The sequence below is a fragment of the Lytechinus pictus genome, chromosome 14 (genome assembly GCF_037042905.1).
Source record: "Lytechinus pictus isolate F3 Inbred chromosome 14, Lp3.0, whole genome shotgun sequence".
NCBI lineage: Eukaryota > Metazoa > Echinodermata > Echinoidea > Temnopleuroida > Toxopneustidae > Lytechinus > Lytechinus pictus.
This window is the reverse complement of record NC_087258.1, coordinates 18,574,641-18,580,144: the sequence shown is the minus strand read 5'-3', so window position 1 is coordinate 18,580,144 and position 5,504 is coordinate 18,574,641. Positions and strand designations below refer to the sequence as shown.

General features: G+C 38.9%; 1 long non-coding RNA gene across 1 annotated transcript; it reads right to left on the bottom strand.

The window, feature by feature from the left end:
- Window positions 1-715: 715 nt before the first annotated feature.
- On the bottom strand, window positions 716-4,733 carry LOC135156614 (uncharacterized). Its single transcript, XR_010295663.1, has 2 exons — window positions 2,459-4,733; window positions 716-1,255 (listed from the first exon to the last, which is right to left on the bottom strand). It is a non-coding gene; the product is annotated as an uncharacterized LOC135156614 (long non-coding RNA).
- Window positions 4,734-5,504: the final 771 nt, after the last annotated feature.

The following is a 5,504-nucleotide window of genomic DNA, read 5'->3' as shown; positions in this document are numbered from 1 at the left end:
TTTCACTGATGTTTATTTATTTGACATGCTTCACAGGGGTTGGGCCAGGACGTGACACAACATTTGCTAGTAGTCCACCCCAATAAAAAGTTGATTTGAATAAAGAGAAAAATCCAAAAGAAATAGTGAGTGATAGACCCCGTGATAGACATCGACTTTCTTATTTTACATCGAATTTGATGAAATTTTCAGCATTATGCTAGTTTGATTTTTCTCTATTTATTCAAATCAACATTTTTCTGGGATGGACTTGACCTATAGTATCTCAGAGGGCATAAGGTTAGAACAAATGTCACGGAACAGGGCCAATTCACCACACACCCTTAATCACATCTCCTTCAACTCCATCTCAGCTGAGATGGAGTTGAAGGAGATAGGATTGGGATGAGTGGTCTACACAGCATTGTAGATAATGGCCGGATTAACTCCTTCCACCCAATCGATTCGTACCAACAGTCTCAACCACTCCTCACTGACTCACTCACCCTTCATCCATATCCAATCTAAAAAACGCACCCTTCGTCTATTCCCATCATGACCTCCTGTTATCCCAACCCCCATTTAATTACTCGCTCGATTTACTCTCATTCCACACTCCATTCTTTGTCAACTATCTTCCTGGAAACTCTCCATCCATTTCTCATCGATTACGCCCAATGCAGGTTCTCTTTCAATACCAAAACACATAAAAAGAAATTCGAAACACTGTAATGAGTACTATGGAAATCCATTTTATTATTTAATACTCTAATCAATGCAAATCAAGAGTCTATGAATCCATCAATTCCAAATTCAATTATTAGACAAATTAACAAGGAAATAGACACAAAAATAACAACAGGTGGGTTTTTTTTATAAAGCTGTTCGTAATTAGAGCGACTTTAAGAATGACTGGTGATCCTTTTTTGACGAAAATTGTAAATTCATTAGCGATGGTTAAGCGCGTAAGAAAGGTTCACCAGCCGTTCTTAAAGTCCCGCTTTAACTTTCTAACAACCTTATGAAACGGCCCCCAGGTCTTACTGATACCTATTGTCTGAATTTATAATCAATAAAGCATACAAAAACAAAATATGAAAATCAGGCTGAATGAAGAATTTATTTCCTATCGGAAGAGGGCAAAAACTTTTGCTTCATCATTTTCTCTTGTTTCAGTTCAACTTAACTATTTGGAGGCCCAGTGACACTTCCGTTGTTCTGTCGGCGACACATGCGTATTTTGACAACAGCGAGAACTTGGCGGCAGACCGACACTCTGCAAAAAAAAAAAGTAAATACAAAAGCAGTAAAGTCAACAAAAAATAATGACAACAAAATTTAAAAAAACATGCATATATTGATGAAACGTATCAATTGAAATATACTATTTACCAAAAGTATCTCATAGCTTGGTGGACATGCAGCAGCCGCGCTGGTGTCAAAACAGATTGGGCTAATGGGAAGCCAATAACAGACAACCTATGTGATAAACGGATTATTCGCCTATAGCATACAAACACATTCAAATATACTTCAAAAATAACCGCAGATCAAGAGATATAGAGGGAGATAGATGCCCTAGCATCCTCCGTATTCATAAATCACATATATCGCGAACTTCGCTGCGTCAGTATACCATCGACATTGAAGTGACGGAAGATCTTGGTTCGGCAGGGCGCACAAAGCCCATTTGCGCTAAGAATTCAAGTAATATATAAAACGATGATTGATGCGTCAATCCATCTTATAAGCCTTCATGACTGCTCCACGAACGCTGCGGTAGTACCTCAACATGCCAGCGTCATTAAAGTGAAAACCGTCCGACGAAAAAAGCTTGCCGTGGTTAAGCGCGAAAGAACGATGGCGCCAAAAGTGCACGTTCGGTACACTTTCCAGAAACTTAGCGAGCAGACGGTTGGTGTCCTGCACGATCGCGTTGAAATTCGGCTTCCAGTTAGGCACAAACAAACGCGGGATGATACCACAGACGAGCACATGGCGGACGCCGGGTATGCGCGCAATGCGAAGCGCAAGATCGACAATGGACAGGACGGTGGAATCGGTAGTCGCGCGTCCGTCACACAGGTCGTTAGACCCGAGGTCGAGCACCACTGCGTCTGGGGAAAGATTCCAGACGAGATCGAGCTGCGATGCCGCGGAGAATACGCTGCCAGGCTGGTCGAGGCCGACATCATGCATAAAAGTGAGAACGGAAGATCTCTTCAGGCCGAGATTATCCCTCTTGGGATCGCGCGCGATGTACTCATTAAGACGGCTAATATAACTATGACCTAGCGCGAGAACGACGGGCGGTTCGTAATCAGAATCAGATGAGCTGCAGCTAGAAATGCTAGAAACCGACATGATGAAATAAAATCCAAGTAAAATTTGAAATGTGCTTCAAAAAGAAGTAGGTATCTGATAGTGATACCGAAACAGAAATCGTAAAGAAGACGATTGCTAAGGTTTTGTACTATACCAAGGCTGTGGTGATGAAGAGAGGTTGGAGCGATGGTATTGAAATATCTGACAAAAATTGACGTAATATTCTTGTCAAGTCCAAGGTTAGACTGAAAACTGAAGAAAATTGTGGTATTTATAGAGCAACTCTACATCTCCAGCAAAGGAGCAATTAGTGGTCGAGCTCTCTGATAGGTAGAGACTTCGTACCAATCACAGAGCTTATTATCATGAACAATACCCCACCCCCGCGGGGCCAGTTAACGCAAATAGGGGGGGAACCGGTGATTGGGGGTAGACTTCGCTCCAATGAGAGAGCTTATCTCTAAACAATAGGCCCCACTTAAAATTCCAAGTCTTGTTCGCGGTCATAAGAATTGGGTGCGAAAGTTACTTAATTGCATCCCATTTGTCTCGGGGGTTGGAGCGCAACAACATCCGGTAACGCCCCCTAATTAAGTAATCAATAACACCCCTCCCCCTTATCACTCCTTATAACACCAGCATCCTATTAACACCTTATTAACATCTTATTAACATCTTATTAACACCTTATTAGCATCTTATTAACACCAGCATCCTATAGCCAAATTACGTTTGATAACTAATTTTTCGAGATTTTGGTGTGTTAACTTAATTTTTCATATCAATTTATTTTTTTACTCCATACACTCGACCTGAACATTATATTCAAGCATTATGTTACGTTGATACAAAGATGAGAATGATACGATGAAATTAATATACCATCACGAATCTAATATCGAAGTAATATCCTAAAATTACACTGGTAGAAATATTGTTCTCTTTCTGAAGAGAACCAATAATTTCAAGAAGAAAACACCAGCAACATAGCCTGTGTTTACCAATATTTTCTGCGTTTTTGTTTGGAAACGGTAAATGCATCTCATTCACTATGTACATAATTTGAATTATTATTTGAATCAAAGTACAGTAAGAAGTTAACAATTTTAACATTGAAATAATGCAAGTGTAATTAATATCCCACCACGAATCTATCATTGTTCTCTTTCAAAAGAGATCTAATTTATTTGGGTCATCAGTCTTCTGGACACAGAAAATCACCCTTCTTTCGTATCTTATATATAGTTATGTTCAAAACTATGTTGGATTTTACAAGAAATTACTAATAAGAAATTAATTTAATTACCATAAAACAGTTCTTAAAACTAAGAGCATGACCTTTTTTTATATTGTATTTTTTATAAGATCAGGAACGAGTATGGATTTTTTATTCGATTCATCTCATTCCCGTTTCATATCATTAAAATATAGATATGAAATATTGAGAAATTCGTTAAGTGTATGTGATGTACAATAATGCTTCGCCTTGAGCTATATGCATGCATGCTTTAAGAAAATATATTGTGTGCTTACAGAAAAATGAAACCTTTGAAAAACGATAGCTTGTGTGAATACAGAAAAATGAAAGAAACAGAACAACGAAAGTTTGAGAAAACTTGAATAAATAATAAGAAAGTTATGAGCATTTGAGGTTTAGATCATTATTGTGATGTAGATCCTTCAGTTGGCAATGCGACAAAGATGACTGTGTGATGTCCACACATCTTATATTTCCGTGAACGACTTTCCCAGTACTTTTGTATATATTTCACTTAAACTGCCTTTTTATCACTTCTATCAGTAGATCATGTATTCTTTCTATAGGAGGGCATGTAATACATATTTTCAAAGAATGGATAAAGAGTTTGTATCACCTTAAGAAAGAGCAAAAAGAGACGTTTTGGGGTATTTTATAGTCCCCCCCCCCCCGGGGGGTCACTCTCCACATGGCCTGCTACGCACCCGCGTCCAGAAAAGGCGTCGATTAAGGGTCCCGTTTCAGGCACCCAGGCGTTGTCGACGTCTTTGGCAAAAAGGTTGCCTTTCAACACAATTTACTGGTAAATCGCCTGTTTGGGGATATTTCTCTCGCTCTTCACGCCATTTAGGATTGCTAATTTGGTTATGAAAGATTACGCCATTTATAGGGGTGCAAAATGAAATTAAATAACATCTACGCCATTTAGGGTTGCAAATTTGAGGAGAACCGGGAACAGACCTCAGCCATAAACACCATGAAGGGCGTGAATTTAAAGGACAAGTCAACCCCAACAAAAAGTTTATTTGAATCAAAAGCCAAATAAATCAAGCATGACGGTGAAAATTTCATCGAAATCGGATGTAAAACTTTAAAATTTCGCTTAATTTCACAAAACAGTTATACGCACATCCTGGATTCCATTTTTTCAAGTTTTAATAAAATTGATAAAACAAATGGTAAGTGTATATGCATCACAGTCAGTCAAGGCAAGCAATATCTCTCAGTTGCGTTCATTAATTTAGGCTAAAACGATGGCTATATATAGGGTGTCCTTGAGAGTATATGTTGGCCTTACTTTCAATAATTTCACAAATGGAATGTATACCTGTTTAACATCAGTCATCAGTATGGTATCAAATTAATCGATTTCGATGTTTACGCCACTTATCGGGTTTTAAATAAAATATTTGCGATCAATCGCAAATATTCTGTTGCAATTTTACAATTGATTGATCACTTTTAATTATAGCAAATCAGATTACCCTCTTTGTTTCATGGAGCAGATTAGCAATCAATCGCAAATTTGCAATTAATTGCACGGCATATGCTTAATTTCGGGAACGAAAATAGACTTGCAATAGTTGATCGCAAGTTTCTTGCAACGCCCAATTAGGGTATCAAATTAGGGGATTTCCCTGTTCACGCCACTTAGGGTGGCTTTTCTCATTGGTTACGTCATTTAGGGTTGCAAATTTAGTTAATGTAAATGCGTTATTTAGGGTGCGTTTCTGAGGTTGTCGGACACGGGTGGGTAGCAGTCCATGTGGAGAGTGACCCCCTCGAGAGTCCATCACAGGGAAAGTTGTTCACATGTGACATCACATATCTGTGTCGCGTTGCCAATAGGAGGATCTCTATATAGCATTAGTGATCGCAATATTCAAATGCTATAACTTTCTCATTATTTCAGGGGCCGCGGAAGCGGGGGCCGGCTTCAGCC